General features: G+C 48.9%; 2 long non-coding RNA genes across 3 annotated transcripts in view; one reads left to right on the top strand and one right to left on the bottom strand.

Moving 5' to 3' along the window:
* Positions 1–434: 434 nt before the first annotated feature.
* The window catches only part of LOC142788380 (uncharacterized), a 63,218-nt gene continuing 39,930 nt past the window's right edge, over positions 435–23,722 (bottom strand). For both annotated transcript variants that reach the window (XR_012889339.1, XR_012889340.1), the window contains exons 3-4: positions 2,043–2,111; positions 435–475 (exon numbers count right to left, since the gene is read on the bottom strand). This is a non-coding gene — a long non-coding RNA (uncharacterized LOC142788380). The remainder of the gene's footprint in view (positions 476–2,042; positions 2,112–23,722) is intronic.
* LOC142788383 (uncharacterized) lies at positions 4,233–5,769 on the top strand. The gene is made up of 2 exons (XR_012889342.1): positions 4,233–5,124; positions 5,547–5,769. It is a non-coding gene; the product is annotated as an uncharacterized LOC142788383 (long non-coding RNA).

Genomic DNA, 23,722 nt, shown 5'->3' with positions numbered 1-23,722 from the left:
CCATGAGATCATGAATGGCACTTATGAGATTAGCAAGTACAGAGCCAGGTAGTATGTACATTATTTTACCTAAGATGTGATAAACACTTTTCACTTGCCCTCATAATAGACGACCATGGAATATCCTTTTCGTGCTGAGCTCAACCTCATGCATCATGAGGACAAGGTAAATTACAGTAGGTTTTATCATCTCACACAACCTATAACGCACTAATATTTTATGTTCAATATTTGTAACAATGTTTCTGAACTTTTCAAGATGGTAGTGGCAAGAAATGTTTAACATTTGGTTAGTTGTCTGGGTTTCTATACCCTCAACCATTCATAATGGGATGTCGGAAATATAAATAAAAGAGATCAGCTTTTTAAATAACCTTGGTGAACTAACCACAATTTGGTGACGAAATTCTGTTGCATGACTGAAGTGAACTCACCGCACGGACAAACCTGGAAGTTTCCTGGCTGCTGCAAGCAGCTGCAACAGCATTGCAAAAAATAATCAGTACCTATGCTATCTGAAAAACGCATGTCACAGCATTCTGCATACCACCTGCGGCACTTTGCTTGCACAAGAAGGCAAGAGCCTGGCTGCAATAGCTTAAAACAAATAAGCCACAAGTTCAATTTATTCAACATTTTCGAAGCTAGTACTTTTCCATTTGTTGCTCGCTGTCATGGGTATCAGTGGTGCTGACTACCACTTCTAGGTTAATTTGAGGATATATGCGTTAGCAAGATGCTTGTTTGGGCTAGTTGGTACCCCATTGTCCACTCTGCCTGCCATTAGGTAGTGCAATCTTCTGGCACAAGAGGCAAAGTTTTACAGATGAGGTTTCCTGAAGGTACGAACCTTTACGTTTCATTTGTGTGTTCTTTGTTTACCATGACGTAAAACTTATGTAAACATATCTTTTTGTAACAAATTTTGGTGTGTCTGTGTACGTTGCAGTCTTTGTACATATGTAAACATAATTTTTCTAACAATTTTAAATGCGAAGCATTTCTTAGCGAACTTCGGTGACTTTGAGCCCTGCCCTGCCCTGCCCTGACCTGCCCTGCCCCGCACGCCCGGCCCACCCGCCTGCCTGCCTGCCAGTCTTTTTGTCTCGTTTTGTGCCAATCTGCCAATCTTTTTGTCTTCAAGTTGCATCGTCCCGCTGATATGTATCCGCAGCAGTCAGCGGACTGATGGTGCACGGCTTTGTTAGTTTATCTGGTAAAACACGAGCTGCGAGTGCCCTGACCTAACAGGATTATATTTTACACCATGGTTTAGCGTTAGGGTTTGCGCACTTGGATTGATTGACATTGCAAACTGCAGATAACCAAGATGGCCACCGTTTCCCCCTGAAATTAGCACAAATTAAAAAAACTTTGAGGCTGGTCGGGCATTTTGGCACAATTTAGGCATATTTCGTGGTTGTGGCATAGTTCAGCGCAAAAATGGAGAATTGGCGCAATTGGCGCAGCTGTTGCACCCCTGGATGTGAGCAAACTTAAATGAACAAAAGATGCTATTGTAAAAATGCAAGCGTTCTTACATGAAGCTTTCATACTCGAAAGTTTTAGGCCATTTTTTCAATAATCATAGAAATCATGCATCACTATTGCGGCCATGTAACAGGTTCTGCTGAAATGAGCATTCGCAACATGATCTCAATCATCTGGAAAGAAAAATTCTGAAAGACTTTCAGGAGACGTGTTATGCAGCATCGCTATGTCAGTAGAACTAAGACACAAGACTTAAATGCTGCTTAAGCAACGAGAACTTTTATGAAAGATTGTAGCATGTTTCCAGAGTTGCATACACTTTTATTCACAGAGTTTGGCTGCTCTACGTAAAAAACTTATTTGCCCGTACAACGGTAAATGGGCACAATTCACCACTGTGCTGCTGCTCATGCAATGTCACATGTCCGCTAGGCAAATTACATAAAACACATCCAACATTACCCCAACTACCAAGCTCACACATAAAAAAATGCACACTTCAGCTAATGATAAAATATTTGCGCTGGTAAAAAAGCGCGTATTTCACATACCTCGTCTTCATTTAAAATTCGACGGTGTCTAGTTGTTCTAGACAGAAGCGTGACACGTACATCATGTTTCTGAAATGAAGAAAACATTAGCAGCCTAATATGTTGATAGATTCGTGACAGTCAAGCCATTACACAGTTTTGAAGGATCCACAGAAAGACTCTTTTTCAAACATTGTGTGACATTCATGTCAGACTGACATTCTCCTGTCAAGTGAAATGCAAGCACAAAAATTGAGGTTACTTCCATTGTAAGTAACACGTTAGCTCCATTATTGAAATTATTCTTACAGCTTAGAAATTTTGAATTCTGATTTCTCATCTTCAAGTAAGTGGAACATCAATGGGCACTTGCACTGGACCTAATTTAACTAGTTACTTTACGTCTGTTCTGGACGATGACTTTATTAGAAATTGTGCATTAATTCATTGATTGATATGAAGGGTTTGATGTCCCAAAACCACCATATAATTATGAGAGAGGCCGTACTGGAGGGCTCCGAAAATTTCGAACACCTGGGGTTTTTTAACGTGCACCCAAATCTGAACACATGGGCCTACAGTATTTTCGCCTCCATTGAATATGCAGCCGCCGAAGTTGGGATACGATACCCCGACCTGCGGGTCAGCAGCAAAGCACCCAATCTGGCAATAAAGCCTCTTTATTATACGCAGTTTATAGATGACATTTTTTTTTATCTGGTCCTATAGAGGAACTGAACTTTTATCCTTTATTGCCGATTTCAACACTGTTCACCAGTCCATTTCGTTTTCTCATGAATTTCGTTTTACCGTTAACTTTCATGACGTCACAGTTTCCATAACTCACAAGCTAATCACTAAACTTTACAGGAGACCTACTGACAGGCACTGCTATCTTCATTTTAAAAGTTGGCATATAAAACACTGAAAAACAAGTATACCTTATAGTCAGGCACTCCGCTTCAAGAGAATTTGCTCGCAACAGTCAGACTTTAATAAAAAGTGTCGACAACTCCACAAAGCTTTAATGCAGTAGGAATACTTACCCCGCATTGTTGAGGATGCAGTTAAAAGAGCCAATGCACTAAATCGAAAGAAGTTAATCCATACTGAAAAGCAACCGTCAGTTCAGGCACAAATTAGTCTTGGACTAGCACATTCAGCATCGATTCCAAATGTTTCTTCATTTCTTAAAAAACATTTCAACATACTAGCGCAGTGCTCTCTTCGTGAAGTAGTCTTTCCTGTGCCACCTCGGATAGTCTTCAGACGGTCTCGTAATCTGCATGACATCCTAACTTCATCTAAAACAAGAGTTTCCATAAAAGCTGGGCGAGTTGGTATGTATACATAAAATAACTTTTTTAAGAGTGCACAAAAAAAAACAGAACAAGGAAGAGCCAGACGAGGGCTAAGGGTTTCCGTTAATGTCGGTTGTTGACCTTGCAAGCAGCTGCGATGCAATATTTGAGCGCATATGACGTCAGAGATCGCTAAAGGCACTCCTACCAATTTCTTCTGTAAGATTAAAAGTAGTTTCATGCTTGACACAACCGCATCTATTTGTTCGAGTGTTCCATCTGTAAATTACAGTATTCTGGACAAAGCGAAACGCCCTTCAGATACTGATTTAACAACCACAAGTGTCATGCTGCCAATATTCTCAACCTTTCAATATCAAAACACGTGCGAATTCCGGGCCACTAATTCAATAAAAGCTACAATCGTCAATCTGGTTTTCGTTCCCACCATGAAAAGAGCTTTGAAAATCATATTTAATCCATAAACTGAAGGGGGGACGAGGGTCTTAAAAGAAGTTCTTTGTTTATTATCCTACTGTCATGAAAATTACCATGCATGCATACCATTGAATGGAGATTTCAAATCTGCAAACATATTTCAAATTTTTTATTTATAAAAAGAAGTAATGACAGGTTTCCACATTTAAATTAAAAAATTTCTTACCGGGCGGTATGGTAACTCGCAATAAAGAAGTTAGCTTTCAAAACTACAAGTTTCCTCTCAAATGTTCTTTCCACATGCTGAAGCAAACTAGATGACAAAATGGCTATTTCTTTGATCAGAAATAATTTTTAATTTTGGAAGGAAAAATTGAGTTTCCAGTAATTAGCTGGTCTTTATCATATAATCATAATTCCCTTAAAGTTGAGTGGAAGTCCTGCGAAAAAGAATGGTACTAAGTTTGTTCAGATAACTTCACAGAAACTTGGTCAAAACTTCCATAAGGCAGATTCACTTCACAAAAGTAACAATGCCAAGAAAATTGCATTTCCAGTTTTAAAAAATTTGTGACTTCATATATAAAACTTTTAACGAAGATAAATGGTATTTTGCCATTATATAAAAATATTTCAAAACATACTTTCAACTATAAGTACTTAAAATAGCAATTTTTCAGTCACCATTCTTTACAATTTTGTGCTGTTTTAAAACACTAGTGCCCCCTTAAAGCTGTTACTTGTGCTATGAAAAAAAGTACTGGCAAACTTTCCCTTCTACCCATTTAGCTGCTCCCAATCTTCCCCGCTATTCATTTACTGCTACTCTTGCAAGCAGATAAATTAGGTCCATGTTTAATTTTATTTTTCTTGTCGAATGATTACAGGTGTCAATATGAGCACTCAAAAAAGCGCGGCTCTTCGAATTCTAGCAGCGGTGACAATACCAGGTGCCAATCGGACACGACCGAGGCTGGCGCAACGTAGAAACAAATATTAAACGACGCCACATGCGTGCTTTCTTTCCCCCTCAAAGGCACCGCTACTACACCGACCCACCTCACCACATCTATCCCTGGGCGATTGCTGGAAAACTCTCAAAGGATAGGGGCAAAATGATGTAGAGTGGCGTCACGTTACGAGAGCGGTCTCGCCCTTTCTACAGCCATAACTGTGTGGCGCGCCGACCAAACACCTAGAAATTTCAAGAACCCAGCAGCTAGAGTATATAATCCAGCCGCGGGGGAAGTCACACCAGGAGAAGAAGAGAGTTTTCCACCTGCAGATAAAAGCTTGTCTCACAAGCAAGAGAAGAATGTGTGTCTACCACCCATTGGCCAAGACGTGTTTTGCAGTCCCAGCATGTGAGTAACCGACGTGTTACTGGTGAAGGGATTTAGTTATTGAAGTGCAATCAGTTGACAACGTGAAAGCTTCCTGGAAAAGAAACCTCGCACGCGGTGGGTTGACAACCAATGCTGGACTTTGAGTGAGTCTTGCCTTGAAGAGAAGCATTCAAGCTTTCTTCCACGAACTTTAGACTGAATATGTTTGACGAACATTTTAGACTATAAGTGTCTTGGTTACTATAATGCATGAGATTGCATTGTAGTGCGTGTTGTTGTTTGAGCCTGTTGTATTGAGTGTATCTGGTGTGGTGTAACCAGTTGTTCTGGGTAACTTATGATTGTTGACGTATTGTATATGATTTTCGCCGAGTGTGCGTGTTTGTGTGTTGTTTGTTCTGCCGTATTTGAGACTATATTTTTGTTTTGATCAATTCTAGGCTCTGTCTCGTTCTTCCGACCACAGCCAGCGTTCGCTGGTGCGCAAAAGGGATCAATTCCAATTGTCCATGCTTCGTGATGCATTTCTGGGGGCCGATATGTGCGCCCTTGGAATCAGACCGGCGATTGCCTCCCTAAATAAAGGGACCAGTGAAAACAGGATGCTGTGCACACGCCGATGTTCATTAATAATCTGCTCACAATAAAACCTATGATTCGTTATTGTTTGTGCCGATGACCCATGTATTGCAACTTCATTCTTTCACTCTTTTTTCTTGTGCAAGTGCGCATACGCGAATTCTCCTTTTCTTGTCCTATTGCACGTATTGTTTCCCTATGTGCTTCTAACAATAGATTGTCAGCCAGTAACAGTGCAACACTATGTCATTAATTGCCTTACATAACGCTATTGTCGCCTGTGTGCATTACTCCGACGAAGGCTGGTCTCGCGGGCAAAACGTCAGCCTTTTTTCCAGAACGATTTTCCCTATGTAACGGACTGCGCGTCCATCTGTATTTCCTCGCTCTCCGCTTTCGGCAACATAGGAAGTGAGCAACGGCGCGACGTGTCCTTACGAGATCTAATCGACCACCGGAATACTGGCTCTACAGACAGTTCGCTTCGAATCTTAGTCGTCATAGATGGCATCTTGTACCGCCGCTATATGCACCTCGTGGGACAGGAACTACTACTCGTAGTGCCCACTCATCTGAGCTCGACCATACTTCAGCAACTACATGATGTACCAACAGCTGGCAACTTTAATGTTGCCAGAACGTACGACCGTGCCTGTCAACGCTTTTCCTGGCCCGGCCTCTACGGTTCCGCACATTATGTTGCTTCTTGCGAGAAGTACCAACGCTGCAAAAGTTGACGCTAGCCAGGCTTCTTAACCGATCGACATACTTGCCGAGCCTTTCTATTGTGTCAGCTTCGACCTGTTGGGCCCTTTCTCTCTTTTTACCAATGGTAACAGGTGGGTCGCCATCGCTACAGATTAATCAACCAATTTGCCACTACGAGACCTCTCCTAAGCAGCTGCACTACAGACGTCGGCGACTTTTTGATTCAAGACGCCATCTTACATTACAGCACTCTTCATCAGCGGGTCACATGTTTACGACAGCACAAGTTTATGACAGCCTATCATCCTCAATTGCCATGTATGTGTCTACTGATCATCGCGACTGGGACATTGCGCTACCCTTCGTCGCTTCAGCTTACAACAGTTCGTGCCACGACAATGATGAATATTCTCCCTTTTACCTTCTGTATGGAAAATACCCGACATTGCAGTTCCACATGCTTGTAACCAACGTTGCCCACCTGTCCACAGCATATGCTCGCCGCGCTATTCGCACAGCCAAGAATGCCCGTCAGACTGCCCATCGATGCCTTTCAGACTCGCAGCTCCATCAGAAACATAGTTGCAACAGCCACTACTGGAACATCCTCTTTAACACGGCTGACCTCATTCTTCTGTGGGCTCCACCACGGCACGGTGGCCCGGCCAAAAAGCTTCTACCCAAGTATTCCGGTCCTTACCGTGTGCTACAGCAGGTAATGTCACATATAAAATAGCCCTTGTAAACCTTTTGATGCCCTCCACATCTTCCTACATCGTCCGCGTCGCTCGCCTGAAGCCATACCTCTCGTACAACACCTGCTAACAAGCGCCGGGTCGCTTGTTTGACAACCATTTGCTGGAGAACGCATGCAAGAGAGGGGAAACGCCCATGTCGTCTGCCACAGCTCTAATTGGCTACCACTGCTGCAAATGTCAATTCCGCGCAATGCCTGATGCCCTCGTCTGTCCTCGGCTCTGTTACCGCCGCGGCCGCGCTCCCGGGGTGAGGAGTGGCTGATTGCGGTGCTGCGTTGTGACACGACTGGTTCGGGGTTGTTTCCGAACTACTGAAGCTGAAAGTAAACAGTGAGGGCTGACTGCGTAAACAGGCGGCATCTGCACACTCGTGGCGTTACGACAAGTAGCAGACGAACAAGATTTACGCGTTGGAGCGAGACGTACAGCCGTGGCCGCGGGGTTCCATAGTGTGGGGAGCTTGTTTTTCGCCACGCGTCTTTAACTAATTCCTAAATTTTAATTCCCCATAGTAGTAGTTTTAATTCCCATTCTAATGGTCGTATGCTGCTGTTCATGTTTTGAGCAGTTTCCAGTGCTTGCTTGTACTTGCGAGTTTTAAACAGATCGGTACAGACTTGTCTAAATTCAACATTTTGTAATGTACTTACCAACCGGCCTGGTTCAGTTCGCTAAGGCAGGTGAACTTTCTTCATTCTGTTTCTGAAAACACTGTTTACACTTGAGCGCAGCTTACATGCTCAAGTCAATATATGGCAAGGTTATTAAAACAGTTATGGAAGAGCTATATTGCAAAAATATCCCATTAGCAGGTCCCAGAGTTCTGAGAAACTGCTGGGAGCTTATTGTGAAAATGCATGTTGCTTGTCTGAAGCCCTCCACATGAAAGCAGGAAGAGTAACTCACAGTGAAGGCTTAATGTGGAAGCGTAGAAATAATGAAGTGAATCGGCTGCAATGAAAAATTAAAGAAACAAAGTCCTGAAACAGGTGGAAGCTGATGAAATTATTCACAGGATTTTTACTTTCTCGGTCCATGAGTACTTGCTTACTTACATTAAAACGCCTGATCCTTACAATAAACACCTGAACCACAGTAAAATTAGAAATTACTAATGCTTACTTTGTGTGCATTGAATTTTCTAGTCTCTCCTGTGATGCCCTAAGGCCTTGGAAGTAATACAAATGAAATATCCAGCATAAACAAACATACTCTTGCAGAAATTTATCAAAAACTAAGGTCTCCCTTAACCATCATTAAGTTTTCTTTTGCACCATCTGCCTGTGATGGATCTTTTTTTCTATTCGTCATTGCAGTAGGCTACTCAGTACCTTCACAGTGATACAGTTGGGAGCCATGCACACGTTGTCAAGTCTGGTTTTTGTTTCGCACTACAACTACCCCATATCTCCCTGATTTTGCTTCAAATGTTGCCAACAGTCACCTGCAAGTTATACACGTGCAGTATTTTGGAGCATCACTGTTACACAAAGTTCCCAAAACTGCTGCAGGCATCACGAACCGACACTGCAATGTCAAGTAACAGGCAGCTGGTCTATTTTTAAACAGGACATACTCAGGGAATCAACAACTGTTTCACGTTCTTACGTCGCTCTCGCTGCAGGTCAAACACCGATCGTAGCATATTATGAGCACTTAATTTGATAGTTTGAACTCGCAATTACTAACGATATACAGTCGAAACCCGTAATAACGAAATCGCCGTAAAAACCGCTAAAATTCATTTTCGCGGGAATTTTGTTGCCGCGAGTATGAGACATAAAAACAGTGATACGACCAGCAGGACGAAAATTTATTGAAAGATGTCAGTCAACTTACTTTGCCGGCCCTTGCCATGCAACAACTTCAAAGCTCTGCTTTCGCACTGGAAAAAGTGGTCCATTGCTACGTCGTCATCATGTAGGCCGAAGGAGCGAAGGGTGTCTTGCGGATCCAAAACAACGCGCCGGTTTTTTCGGATGCGCTAGCGCGTTGTTCCTGCCCGCAGTCTCGCTGTCAGCGAAGCTAGGGCTAAGGCCGACTCCGGTTACACGCCCCGCTCGTAGACCGCGCGCCCGCTCGTAGTAATCTGACTGTGCATCTAGTGCGGCCACTCGTAGTAATCTGACCAAGCCGCCGCTTACAGCTTCGTTGCATGCGACGAAGCACGTCACTACGAGTGCGCTAGCGCGTCATTCCTGCCTACAGTCTCGCTGTTGGCGGAGTGAGGGCTAAAGACGACTGCGATGACACGCCGCGCTCATAGTTACCTGATCGCGCATCCGCTTACTGCTCCTAACTAAAGCGTAATTATATCTTAAGTCATCATCGAGCCGCGAACACGTCAAGAAGTAGCAATTTTCGAGAGCCATGTCCTCGCGACGCACATTCTGCAAAGACAGAACAAGCAGCAGGCGAAAAGGGTCTTGTCATCCTTGGAGACTTCAATGCGTGGCACAAGAGCTAGGGATATGTCAAGGAAACTCAGAAAGGCAGGGATTTGGCCAGAGAAGCTTATCGCAGAAGGCTAAGCCTCATTACAGACCACACTCAACCAACGTGAGTGGGGAATAGTATCAACCGAGATACGTGCCCGGACTTGGCGTTTGTTAAAGGTGTCAGAGAGGCCCGATGGGAAAACGGCGGGGAAACCCTTGGCAGTGACCAATGCATTTTGCGTATCCAGATAGAAACCCTCCCTGTTAAGAAACGACATGGCCTGGCTCGACTTACAGACTGGGAAGAATTTAGAAAAACTAGGGCAGAATTCGGGGATAAAGAAATTGCGGACATTCAGAGTTGGGTCTCGGGAATCAAGGCAGACTGGAAACAATTAACTCGAGAAGTTACCCTATCTACAAACACGCCCGAGGTGGGCAAGCATCTCCTACACCTCTGGGACGCCCGCCGGGGCCCATTAAGAAGATGGAAGCGGCAGAAACACAATCGCAAACTGAGACTTAGGATCGCCGCAGTCACCAGGAAAGCTGAAGAGTATGCGACAGAGCTGTCAAGGCGCAACTGGGACCAAAAATGCAAGCAGCTACAAGGTACACTAGGTTGGAAAAGAACATGGGCCTTGCTGAGGGCCCTTATAGACCCAACCACGACCAAAACTGAAACTTGTAAGGTGACTCAAACAATTGCACACTGGTTCAAAGGCACAGATCGGGAACTGCTAGAACACATAAAGCTGCGCTATACTGGCGATACAACAAATACTGACTGCAACCCGGCATACACTGGTGTAGCAAATCCCGCTCTGGGCGAACCCATTACCACAGAAAAAGTTCGACATGCTTTGCTGTCGGCAACAAAGAACACTACGCCAGGAAAGGATGGCGTCAGCAACGCTATGATATGGAACCTCGATGACAAATCTATCACAAGGTTTACAGAATTTGTCAACAAACATTGGGAAGAGGGTACCGTTCCAAACGACTGGAAACATGTGGAAACAATAATGATTCCAAAGTCTGGAAAGGCTCCAAGCTTGGAAAACGTAAGACCCATTTCGTTGATTTCCTGTTTGGGAAAGGTATACGAGAGAATCGTGCTTCAGAGGCTGGAAACCTACCTGGAAGACAACGAACTCATGCCGCACACCATGTTGGGCTTCCGAAAATGCCTCTCAATGCAGGATGTCCTTCTACAAATCAAGGAAGAGGTGCTTACCGATGTCCCAAAATATGGCGAAAACGTACTACTTGCACTGGATCTCGAGGCTGCTTTCGACAATGTCAGTCATAAGGCTGTGCTAGAGAGGCTTAGCAAATTAGGTTGTGGAAAGTGAATACACAACTACATCAAAGCTTTTCTCAGTAACAGAACCGCCACAATTGGTATAGGAGGCATCCGGACTGATACGTTTCATACGCCCACAGAAGAAACGCCCCAAGGTTTTGTGATATCACCGATGCTGTTCAACATCAGTATGATCGGCTTAGCTCAGAACCTCGAAAACATTGAAGGACTCAGACATGCCATCTACGCAGGCGATGTTTCAATCTGGGTGACAAGAGGATCTCTAGGCCAAAAAAGATCTTCTGCAACACGCAGCTGATACAGTTCATGACTACGTGCGTCAATGTGGCCTCGTCTGCTCTCCGGAGAAATCAGAAATCCTGAGAGTCTACACATAAGGATACCATCTGCAAAACTCCATAGATGTCTATATAATGGGGGAAGAAGATTCCAGAAGTGTCCCGAATTAAGATTCTCGGCACGTGGATACAAAGCAAATGTTGTAGAGACCACACACACCATCAGACAGCTGTCTAACACTACAGCGCAAATCACGAAGATGATCACCAGAATCTCTAACAAAAGACGGGGTATGAAGGAGGAGGACACTTGCAGGCTTGTACAGGCCCTCGTGGTCAGTAGGATTGTATATAGTGTCCCATACCAAACACCACTCCCATAGGAAAAAGAACAATTAGAGGCAATCCTTAGAAAAGCCTACAAGTGCGCCCTTGGTCTACCTGTCAGCACCTCGACAGAGAAATTCCTTAAACTCGGGATAAACAACACAGTGCAAGAACACATAGAGGCGCATTTTATTGCGCAGAAAATGAGATTACTGTTGACTTCTACGGGCAGGTACACGTCGCAGACATTGGGCATGAGGGATGCTTGCGGAGAAATCAATAACACGGCGAACATACCAAAGAACATTCACCAGATCATTGAAGTCAGCCCAATACCTCAAAACATGCATCCAGAAATCCATAAGGCCCGAAGAAAAGCCAGATCAGAAGCACAAGAAAAAATTTAAAGGCGAGAACCGACATTTTGTACATTGTCCCGACCACATACAAAGAGCACTCCGGGACAGTTGTAAGCGTTGTTGATCAACAACTTAGGGAAGTCAACAGCGCTTCGATCAAAAGCAACAACATCCTCGAGGCTGAGGAAGTAGCGATCGCGCTCGCCATCACACACCAGAGCGAAGAGTCTACTACAGAAATAGTAACTGACTCGCAAAAAGCGTGTCGATAGTACAGCAGTGGACGCATATCCAGTGCTGCCATCTGCATACTCAAGGGAAGAAAAATGAACTTCTCAAGCTGCTCCATTACGTGGACACCAGGCCATGAAACTGTGACAAGGAACCAGCATGCCGACGACATTGCCCGAGAATACGCCGACCGGGGGGCGCACAATGATGAGAAACCAGCCACAGTTACTAGACGCTATGGAGCAATTTTAGAACACCAGAGAGCCCTGAGGAGGATATATCCCCTCCCCACAAAGACCTCAACAGACAGCAGTCGGTTGCCTAGAGACAGCTGCAGACTAATACGTGCCCCAATCTCAGTCTTCTGAGTAAAATCTATCCGGGAATATACATCAACGCCGGCTATGCAGAGAACACTCCACACTTTACCACGTGACATGGGCCTGCCAACTCACACAGGTAGTGCCAAGAAACTGTACACCAACATTGGAGCAAAGGGAGGCTGCGCTGTCTTGCTCTAAGCCTGAAGAACAGCTCAAGCTGAACGACAGAGCTTGCAAGATGGCAAAGGCGACAGAGGCCCTGGACTGAGGGCTCCACCTTCACCGGAAAAAAAACTATTTATAATAATGTTTTGCATTCATTAATTCATTCGCGACGCACAAGCAGCAGAAGATGATCTCCCGGAGTGAGCATCGGGCCAATGGCGAGGCGAGCTGAGGCAACATGGCGGCCACAGCCAATCAAGAGCCTCAAAACGACCTTCAAACATTTGCTTTTTGTGCGCTTGTTTTTAAAGGGAGGAGCCAGCTGAGGCGGGAAAGTTAAACACGGAGAAATGCTCTTTCCGATGAGCCCAAGATGCCGGCTCCCGGCCCCGCTATCGCGAAGCACCGTGGTGGAAAATTCATTATAGCGGGATCGCTGTCCAAAAACATTTCGTTGTCGCGAGATACGTAATACATGGGCTTCTATGAACGTTCGCCGGAGATTCGGAAATATTTCGTTGCCGCGGGGATTTCGTACTCGCGGGGTTTCGTTATTGTGGATTTCGGCTGTACACTGATCGTGTTGGCAAGACTGTCGGTAGCCTCGAGATTTCTCAAAGCATGAACAGTGATATACAACCGTCCCTGCAACAGCGTAATAAGCCATCCAGATCAAAACTTGACATGCGTTTAACAGACGTGACGAACATGCTGTGGGATCTATGGGCAAATGCGAGCCCTGATGCAAGCAACGCTGCGGCAAAAAAATGCGTCTTGTGTGCAGTCTGTCTTAGTGATTTGCCCGAGACTGTTTACTTACGGTTTCAGTAGTTCAGAAACAATCCAAAAGCCATCTGATTCATAAAACACGCCACACCACACAGCTGCTCTAAGTACACCCCTGACGCAGTTTGCCCGAGACTGTTCACATAAAGTTTCAGTAGCTCGGAAACAACCGAAAAGCCACCTGATTCACAATTAAAACACACCACACCACACACAGCTGCTCTCAGTACCGGCGCTACCAGCGAGACCGCTGCGGCCTTGGCTGCCGTAGCAGACAACATGGGCGTCTCCCCTCTCTCTCACGTGTTCTCCAGCATAGGGTTGACAAACACACCGCCGGGTCAGCGATCTTGCCGCCGGAGGTCGATGTTGCGGGGTTGCGGCTATCTTTACGTGGGGTTGTGCAAAGATGAGGACAACGACATGTTGGTGTTCGAAAGATACAACAGCTACCACCTTGGCTGCCGGACTATTTTTCTACAAGAAAGTAGTAAATACACCTGCAACGATATTCTCGAACTGTTAAACTTGCAGGCGTAAAATCTATCGACCAGTGTGTCCGTACAGGTTTTTCAGAGTAGAAAGCCAGCATAGGGAATGGTGCTCCGTCACGATTGTGAATTGACGGCCACACAGATATAAAAACGAAACTTCTCTACTCACCAAACCACAGCGAGGCACTCCTGCTCAGCGATCGTGCAGTTCTTCTCAGTAGCGGTGAGCACTCGACCAGCGTATGCAACGAATCTCTCCTGTGAAGTCATTCCGTTGCAGACCAACACCTACACCACAGCCGCTGGTGTCTATGCAGGAGTGTCAGGGCAGTCTCAGTACAAGCTCTGACAGGACGGCTTTCCTTCAACAGGTCAAATACCGATTGACATACTTCGGATTACACAAAGGGTATGCCAGAAGAAACTAGCTGGTGTGGCGGCGCACGTACTGAAGCGAAGTACGGTATCAAATGACGAAGATAGGATGTGAGTCCACAAAAATTTCGCGAATTCCTCGGCCTTCTGGACATGTGAAGCGAAGGACAGCAGCAATAATGTCGGGGTCAGGGCCAATTCCATCTTTGCTCACGACATGGCCGATCACTTTGATGGATTTGCTGGCGAAACGGCATTTCTTGGCGCTGAATGGCAGACCCATGTCGGTGAGGCATGTTAGGACTTCATCGAGGCGTTGCAGGTGTTGAGAAAGTGTTCATGGAAAGATAATAATGTGATCAAGGTACTAGAGGCAGATCTTCCTTCCAAGGCTATAAGCCCGGTGTCAATCATGCTCTCAAAGGTCGCGGGTGCATTGCAGAGCCCGAAAGGCATCACGTTAAATTCTTATAGTCTGGCGGGAGTTGCAGATGACATATTTTCTTTATCGTCATCGTGCATTAAAATTTGTCAATATCCCCAACCTAAATCACGGCTCAACAAGTATTCGGCGCCTTGTAGGGAATCAAGGGCATTGCCGACGCGTTGAATGGGGTACATGTCCTTACGTGTGATTTTGTTAAGTGCCCGGTAATCGACGCAAAAGCGCATGAAACCATGCTTTTTCGTACCAAAACAACAGGCCATGACCTAGGGCTAGCTGATCGACGAATTACCCCTCACTGGAGCATGCCAGCGATGTCTTCATGTATAATTTTTTGCTCAGCAATAGACATGCGGTATGGGCACAACAGATGTTCTTTCTGTCTGAAAGCGATGCACTGCAGTGGTAGTCTGGCTCAACGTCCGGGAGCAGGCGTCAAAAGGACCGTGTAGTGTTGAGAGAGCAATGCAGTTACTGGGCCTGCGTAGCCGTTAAGTCATCGCTGATAAGTGCTGTGAAGGGGCAGGAAGAACGGGGCTCACAAGTAGGAGGATTTTTTAGACAGGCTCAAGTGGCGCTACGCTTACAGCATCAGCATCGACAGTGCAGGGTACTGTGGTGCAGTATTGCAGAATGAGTGCCTTAATTTCATTTCAACTTGATTCCAGGGAATGAGAACTTGGAACAATTCAACTTCTTTCAATTCTTCGGAATGAAAAAAAGAACAGTCCACTCCAACTCCAGGAATGGCCAGATAGTTCAATTCTATTCCTGTAATTCTCCAATGTAGAAAAGGCATCATGATATTATCGGGTTAAGAATGAATGCACCAAAAAGCTAATGTTACAGATGATAAGAAGTGAGAAATTACGCAAGACACGTTACCAAGGTTGATGGCTAATATATAGCTTGGTGACATATTTTGCGCAGAAGCATACCAATTTCCACAAAGGCCGTTCTCTCGTTACTTATAGTATTTACAAGGTGCGCAAGTTTGAACGAATGATGCCATTTTTTTATTTTGTTTATGCTGAAATATGTTAATGTTAAAATGACAACATAACTCATTTTCATGCCCACAAATGTAGTTTTCAAGAAGATAAAGCAGTTTTGCCGCACGTCTGGAGTGGCCGTGAACATGGAGACAACTAAAATTCGGTTAAAGGGGAACAAAGTTCTCTAGATTTACTGGTATTACGAGAAATAGTGCAGCACTCGAGCACCTTCTGCATCTGCATTTAATACAGAACACTGGGACGCACTGGTTCTCAGCATTCACGCTTGTAAATTGCATCTCGCAAGCATGGGTGGGGTGAGAATGATCTGTGTTTGCTTACTTGAGCATAGCTATGCACTGCTTTCCTTGTGCGAAAAATCACAGCATATTCACGGAGTGAATGATGATGAGTGGGGCAAAGCATCCGTCCGCCTGTCCATTCTCCATTCTTCCGTACATCCGTTCGTTCCTGTTTCCGTCTGTCTGTGTGAGTCTGTCGATCTGTTTGCTCGTGCGTCCATCGGCCCATACGTCCGCACGTCCATTCATCCGTCTTTCGGTCTGCTAGTCTGTCTGTCCGTCCGTTCGTGCGTCGATCTAGTGAACACTCCCAGTACCCTCATCTCCGATCCTGCAACCCCTGTGGCGTGTACCTGCTCTAGAGCGGGTATGTGCCTTAGGTGAGTGGCTACTTACATGCATGCATGCATACATACATACATACATACATACATACATACATACATACATACATACATACATACATACATACATACATACATACATACATACATACATACATACATACATACATACATACATACATACATACATACATACTGTGGAGATAGGTTTGCACTAGGCTTACCTACTAAGCGCAACCTTGTAGGGATGCAACGTCCTCCACTGCCGCTGTGTGCGAAGACGCTGCGGCCGGGTTCGTCGATTTCTTCGGCACGGCGCAGAAACCACCCAAGAGGCAGGAAAAGAAGAAAAACGAGTTTATTAAACCAAGATGCAGCACAGTGCGACACTCACGGGCTTGCAGGCCGTATAGGAAACTCCGCAAGACCGAGCAAGTACGCTTGCCTAGGGCGCGACGACTCCCGCATAAGGGCCCAAGTCGAGCGCACGAACGAGAAGCCGCCTGCTGAGCAGCGCTTCAACCCCTCGTGGAGATAACTGATGCACGAACAGCGCAACCTAGAAGTAGTTACTTCGTAATTACGGAAGCAAAAAAAGGACAGAAACAAGGGCAGCGCTCTTTTCTGTCCTTGTTTTTTTTCGCTTCCGTAGTTAGGAAGTAACTACTTCTAGGTTGCGCTGTTTCTGCATTCAGTTATGTCCTACCAACTTGCCCAAGCTTCCACGCTTCATACCCTCGTGGAGGCCTGAAAGCTCAGTGCCACTCAGTGCCGTCCACGAGATCGACGGGGGCCCCGGTTTCTTCGTTCGGCGGCGTGTCAGCAGAAACCTGGGGCCGCGGGAGGGCGGCAGACACCGCAGCAGCGATGGCTGACTTGAATGAAAAGTCCGTGGTGAGCGCCACCACGACCGCCTGAACGGAGTAGGTCGACTGGGCAGGTTGAAGGCCAGGGCCTGGTGGCACTGCCGGAGCGGACAGGATCGCAGAGACACTGCCAGACTTCGCTCGGTGAACCCGCGAACGGAGGTGGGTAGCCTCGTGCACCAGCACGACACCACAAGCGTCGCAGTAGGAGGCCTCAGAAGCAGGCGGCATTGGGGCACCTCCGGAAGCGTCGAGCAGGTCCGAAAGGGTGCGTCCGCAGAAAGGACGCGGGACGCACTCGGGGTCTACCCTCACCCAGACTTTGCGCTGCTTGGACCAGCGTCGAGTCGACAGGAAGGCGACTGGGGCCTCAGTGCCTTGTTGAAATCTCCACGTAGCGACTTCACGACGAGGCGGTGTCTTGTTGGCCGGGGCCGGGGGAGCATTCGACGAAGGTGGCAGAGATGCGGCCGGTGCCAGCGGAACAACCGAGCACGCAGCTGGTCTCCCGGGCTTTTTGTTGGAAGAACGGGTCATCGAGGAGGACATAACGATAGCTGGGGTGTCGGTGAAAAGCCGAAACGCAACTAAAAAGGAGGCCTCGGAGGCGCGACAGGCTGGCCCAATAAAGGGAGCCTACTCCGTCAGATTGAAGGTTCCGTCAGCCAATAGGGCGCACGCTTCCCTTCTCCCGCCGACTACGCAGAAGATACTCAGTGAGAGGGTGGGCCACCGGGGAAAGGGTTTTTCTCTCTCGAGCAGCCGAGAGCGCTGGGAACTAACTGGGTGGTTATTCCGTGCCCAGCGCGTGTAATGATGTTCCCAGGGAGAAAGCTCACCAGGTAGCCGTTACTGTTGCTGCTGGATAGGCTCTCGCACAGCAGCTATAAACCTACGCTCCCTTACATGGAGGGGATAACGTCCCGCTACATGCCGGAGGCGAAAATCAGCCTAAGTGAGTTTTCGCAAGTTGTACCGGTGGCGTGGTTTAGAACCAGCCTTATCCCGGTTTCCCTGCGGTTGGGTGACCGCCTCCCTCTCCCCGCAGTCGTTGCTGCGGGCAACGAAAGGTTTGAGGTCGGAGACGTTAACTGGACCGCCAACTGGTTCCTCTTGGGAGTCAGCCAGCTTGTATACCAGGGGCGACACTTTGGTGCGCACTAGGTATGGGCCCGACCACTTGGCCGAAAAGGAGGCCGAGATGCCTTTGGCGGCGTCACTCAAGACGTGATTGCACCTGAGCACGAGATCGCCGACATCGTAACGGACATCCCGATGCGACCGGTCATATTGAGCCTTCTGACCAGCTTGCGCTTTGGTAGGTTGGAACGCGCCAGGTCGAGGGCCGCGTCCACCCGTGAGCGCAGTTTCGCCCCGTAGCCAGAAGGACTGACCTTCGCGGCACTTGCCCCGCCGCCGCCCCTAGGGACGCAGTCCATGGGGTTAGGCAGCTCTTTACCCAAGTTGAGGAAAGCGGGCGTGTACCCTGTCGAGCGATTGACCGTAGACCGCAAGGAGATGTCGATCTCGTTAAGGCAAGCCTCCCAATTCCTGTGTTGCTGCGCAAAGGCTGTCAGCAAGGGCTTGAGGTTCCGGTTGATCCGCTCGGTCGGGTTGGCCTGTGGGTGATACATGGTTGTTTTATGGTGCTTAATGCCAAAGGCAGCACACGCATCCACAAACACCTTTGCCGTGAAATAGGACGCATTGTCCGTGATCAACTCCGCCGGAAAAACAAAGCGGGTAAAGACCTCAATCAACTTGTCCCAGATTACGCGTGCCGTTAACTTCCGAAAGGGAAACAGTTCGGCCCACTTCGTGAAGTGATCTGTGGCCGACAAGAGAAAAACATGGCCTCTCCGGCTTCTTGGGAAAGGTTCCATAATGTCACAGGCCTCGACCTGCCAAGGTTGTTGCCTGTCGATCGGTTGCATGAGCCCGGGAGGCTTGCCCCCGCGAGGCTTCACGCATTGGCACATGCGGCATGAGCGGGCGTAGTGAAGGGCATCGCGCTTCATGCCAGGCGAGGTAGTGGAGCGATACAACTTTTGAAAAGTCTTAAGGCCACTCGGTTGTACGGCCAACCGCGAGTCGTGGAAATAACCTAAGATGGTTTTCCTTAGACTGCGGGGTATCAGCACTTTGAAAGACTCCTGGGGAGCTTCTTCAGATGAGACGTAGCGCAAAAGAACGCCATCGGCATCAAGCAGGTACGAGTCCAATGTGCCCGCAGCAATACCAGCCTGCGTACTGCGCTCGGCGCCGACAGCAATACCAGCTGTCTGTTCGCGCCCGGCGGCTTGGCCGCCCCGCTCCGCTTGAGAGCTCAGCTCTTTGAGCTCATCAACGATGTGTTGACAAAACGGATTGTCCTGCTGTGCCTTCAGCAGCTCCTCTCTGCTAAAGACGATACCGGTGGACGTGACAGGGTCTACCAGGTATGCGTCCTCACCCGAGGCTGTTGACACGAAAGTCACTTTGTCATCGGGGTTCGCGCCTTTCGACCCTTAGGAGCCAGAGGGCCCGGTGTCTACTTGATGCGACTGCTCTCGAGAGTGGCAGACTCGAGTGCCAGACACCAAAACGGGGGCACGCGACAAAGCGTCAGAAACGACATTCAAACTTCTTTTCCGGTAGCGCAAAACAAAGTTGTACCGCTGCAAGGTCAATGCCCAGGGCGTGAGGCGGTCCGAGGGCTCGCGCAAGCGTTTAAGCCAGGTGAGTGCCATGTGGTCTGTTTCCACCATGAATGGCACGCTGTTGACATAGCAGTCGAACTTCCGGAGAGCAAAAACTATAGCGAGACATTCCTTTTCTGTGACGCTATAGTTGCGCTCGGCGGCGTTAAGTGACCGGCTCGCAAATACCACTGGCTGGAGGACGCCGTCGTGCTGAAGAGACCCAGGTCGCTCGCGTCAGCTTGGACAACGAACTCCCTGTTCAGGTCGGCAGCTTTAACTCGGCTGTAGCCACTACAGCTTCCGAAAGCGCCTTGAAGGCTCGCTCTTGTTCTGGCCCCCAGCTCCATCGTGCCGACGTTTTCAAGAGTGCAGTCGAGGGCGCTTGGAGGGCCACACAGTTTGAGATGAAATGTCGATAGTAGTTCACCATGCCCAAAAAGCGCTTCAGGCCCTGAATGTTTGCCGGCGTCGGGTAGTCCACAATGGCACGTACCTTCTCCTCGCACGGCAGAACACGACCGCTCTGAATGGTAAAGCCTAATAGTGAGATGCGAGTCTCAGCTATTTGAGCTTTCTTCGGGTTAAAAGTCAACCCGGCGGCACGCAACCTCCCAAGGACATCCCCCAAGTGGTGAAGGTGTTCCTCGAACGTTCGTGAGAAGACGATGTCGTCGAGGTACGCCATGGCGTGTTGCCATTTAGCGTCCCCTAGAACGCGGTCTATCAATCTCTGGAACGTAGCTGCAGTTCCAGAACAGCCAAACGGCATGTGGGTAAACTCATACAAATCTCTGTGAGAGGTGAACGCAGTTTTCTGCGCGTCAGTCTGCTCAATCTGAACCTGTAGGTAACCGCGGCTAGCATCCAAGGTGCTTAAGTAGCAAGCACCACCTAGAGCAACCACAATCGAGTCAACGTTACGCATAGGATAAGCATCCTTTCTCGTGACCTCGTTCAGCCGGCAGTAGTCCACGCAGAGCCGGTGAGAGCCGTCTCTTTTGGGGACCATTACCACCCGTGAATCCCAACGACTGTTTGAGCATTGAACAACTCTGGTTTCCATCAACTCATCCAGTGCCTGGTCAATTGCTTTCCTCTTTGCCGCACGCACTAACAGGGCGAGGATTGCATTTCTACGGTTGTGCGTCACCTGTTTCAATCCGGTGCCTCACCAGAGAGGTGCAACCCGGGCGTTCCGTGAACGTATCGCTGAAACGTGTCAACAGCGACGACAGGCGTGCTTTCTCACGTTTCGACAAGCTGTCCGGCAAAGGCGGCAGCGAGCCATTCGAGTTGCTGCTTAGCGGGGAGGTCACCAGCATAGCTGAGACCTCATTCACCGCGCTAGCATTATGCTCGAGGGAAAGCTGTACGCACGGACCGTTTTCTGCCGCGCTGGCCAAAGGACCAGTCTTGGCGTCGGAGGAGGAGACGCGGGCCGCGGTGGCAACGCTTGGTCTCCTTTCCTTCTTCTTCCTCGTGGCATCCGACGACTTACTGGCAGCCGAGACCACGGGAGGTGCAGCGAAAGACTGTAGGGCGCCAAAGGGCCGTCCCTGTAGCCTCCGCTTGCGACGTCAATCGCGATACCTGTAGGTGACAGAGAAAGTCGCGACCGAGAATCATAGGCACGGAAAGACCAGGGAGATGCACAAAGCGCTGTCAGCGTGCAGGATTCTCCCAACGCACAACCAACCGGGCAGCGTTGCACGAGGTGGCGGTACCTGCTGGCGAGGTGGAAGGCAGTGTCGCAAGCTCGAATGCGGACAGAGCAGTCGCGCAAATGAGCCCTAACCTCTTCGCCGAACAGCGAGATAGAAGCCCCACTATCCAACGCCGCAAACTCTCGACCAGCGATCGTAAGGGCGATGAATGGCGCCGGCGTGGCTGGAATGTCATGCCCAGCGCGACACGCCATCGGTGCCAGAGGTTGTGTTACACTCCCGTGCTCTTTTACTACTGCAGCCGCCAGCAAGGGGGAGCTCACCGACGGCTCACCCCGCTTCCCGACGGGCAAGCAAGCCCTTGTGTTGGTAGGGGCGCGTTGCACTCACGCGCGGTGTGACCACGCTCACGGCAACGAAAGCAGACCACGCCTTTTCCTCCAACAGGGGGGGATTTTGGCGATCCTTTAGAGCAACGACGTGTTTCTTGGCTAGCCACACTGGGGGCTCCACGATCAGATATCCCCTCGTGCACTGAAGCACGGGACGGGGTTTCCGTTCTTGTTCACGCTGCCGGGCAACGGTGGCCGCCCGGGCGTACAAGTACGGGTCCAGAGCGCGGTCCGACACATCGAGCGCGTCTCGGTCTCTCGCGGCAGAGGCCACCTCACGGTTCGGGGAACCCCAGTGTGACGAGTCACGATCAGCCCACGCGCAACGAGGCTCGAGAGACGCAGATGGCGGTGGTGGCGGGCGATAGGCTCACGCCGCCAGTATGTCGCCCTGAATACGCTTCGCATCGGATGCCAGCTTGTTTAGGTCACGAGAACGGGCGCTCCGAAGGTAAGCGGCGAAGGTTGGATGAGCCTGGCGTATGGCTCGCTCCACCTTCTCAGAGTCTGATGCCATAAGATCGGCAAGGAGGTAAAGCCCGAACGTACTCGAGAATAGATTCGTCGGGATGCTGTGTACGAAGCTCTAACTCGTGATGCATGTGGCGCTCGTATTCAGGAGGAAGGAATTCGGTACGGCAGAGCGCCCTAAACTCCTCTATTGAGCGAGCTTGGTGGCCGACGAGCCGGTACCACCTCGCCGCTTGGGCTCTCAGCGACACGGGCAAAACGGAGCCTAGCATAACGCTGTCGCTCAGCCGCGTAGCCTGCTGATAGCGGTGCAGCACCTCGAGGTACTCTGTGGCACTGATGCGGTCCGAATAACCGCTGTACTCAGGCAGAGGTACCCTTAAGCTACTCGGAACGCTTGGCTAAGGTGACTCGGGGTCTCCCTTTAAAGCACAAGACTGTGAGCGCACCGCTTCCAACAGAACGTTTAGGAGCTGTGCCGCAATTGCGTGCAGCGGTGACTGCTCCGGCGCGGGAGCGGCCGTAACAGGTGCGTGCGCCTGTTCCCCAACATGCGCGTCCGACTGAAAAGGGCCAGTACACGACATGGAGGAGGGTAGGGTTTGCGCTCTTACTGGTGCTTGAGGCTTCACGCGACTGGCAAACGGGTCGACAGCGGAGCACGGTGGCCCACGTCCCTCGAAAGCATCGCCCACGCGAGTCTCAGGCCAGCGAGTGTCGGTGAACGCGGCGACGTTGTCGGTTAAGCGAGCAGGCTCGCAAACAACTTCGTCAACCCTTCGCCCTTGCGACCACGATGGGTCAGTAAGCGCGTTTTCGCCAACACCTGAGTGGCCCCGGTAGGAAGGACTGGGTGCGGCGATTTGAGCTGTCAACCGTGCTGCTGACGGGGAAAGGCCAGCGAGCGGAGACTGTGGCGGGGACAGGTTCGTAAGCGCGTGAGTTTCTAACAGCTGATACAGCCCGTTACTGGCTTGGCTAGGACTGTGGTCCTCGTTCAAGTGGCTCACATCACTGTAGAGGGCCCCGAAAAAGGGATCTCTCCCGGTGAACGAAAGCCGAGGGTCGCCGAGAGGGCCATGCCGCTGTACTGCACGGCGCTGTACTGCACGCTCACAGCACGGGCCGTACCCCGTGCTGTCGCAGCCGTCCGCCTCGAACGAGATCAAGTCCGTCGCCACAGGATCGAGCAGGAACTAGCGCCTCGAAGGGCTCTGCTCTGAAGCCATGCCAAAACCAAGTTGGCCAGTTATGTGGAGATAGGTTTGCACTAGGCTTACCTACTAAGCGCAACCGTGTAGGGATGCG

This window comes from Rhipicephalus microplus, unplaced genomic scaffold (assembly GCF_043290135.1).
Source record: "Rhipicephalus microplus isolate Deutch F79 unplaced genomic scaffold, USDA_Rmic scaffold_58, whole genome shotgun sequence".
Taxonomy (NCBI): Eukaryota; Metazoa; Arthropoda; class Arachnida; order Ixodida; family Ixodidae; genus Rhipicephalus; species Rhipicephalus microplus.
This window is presented reverse-complemented; position numbering and strand designations above follow the sequence as displayed.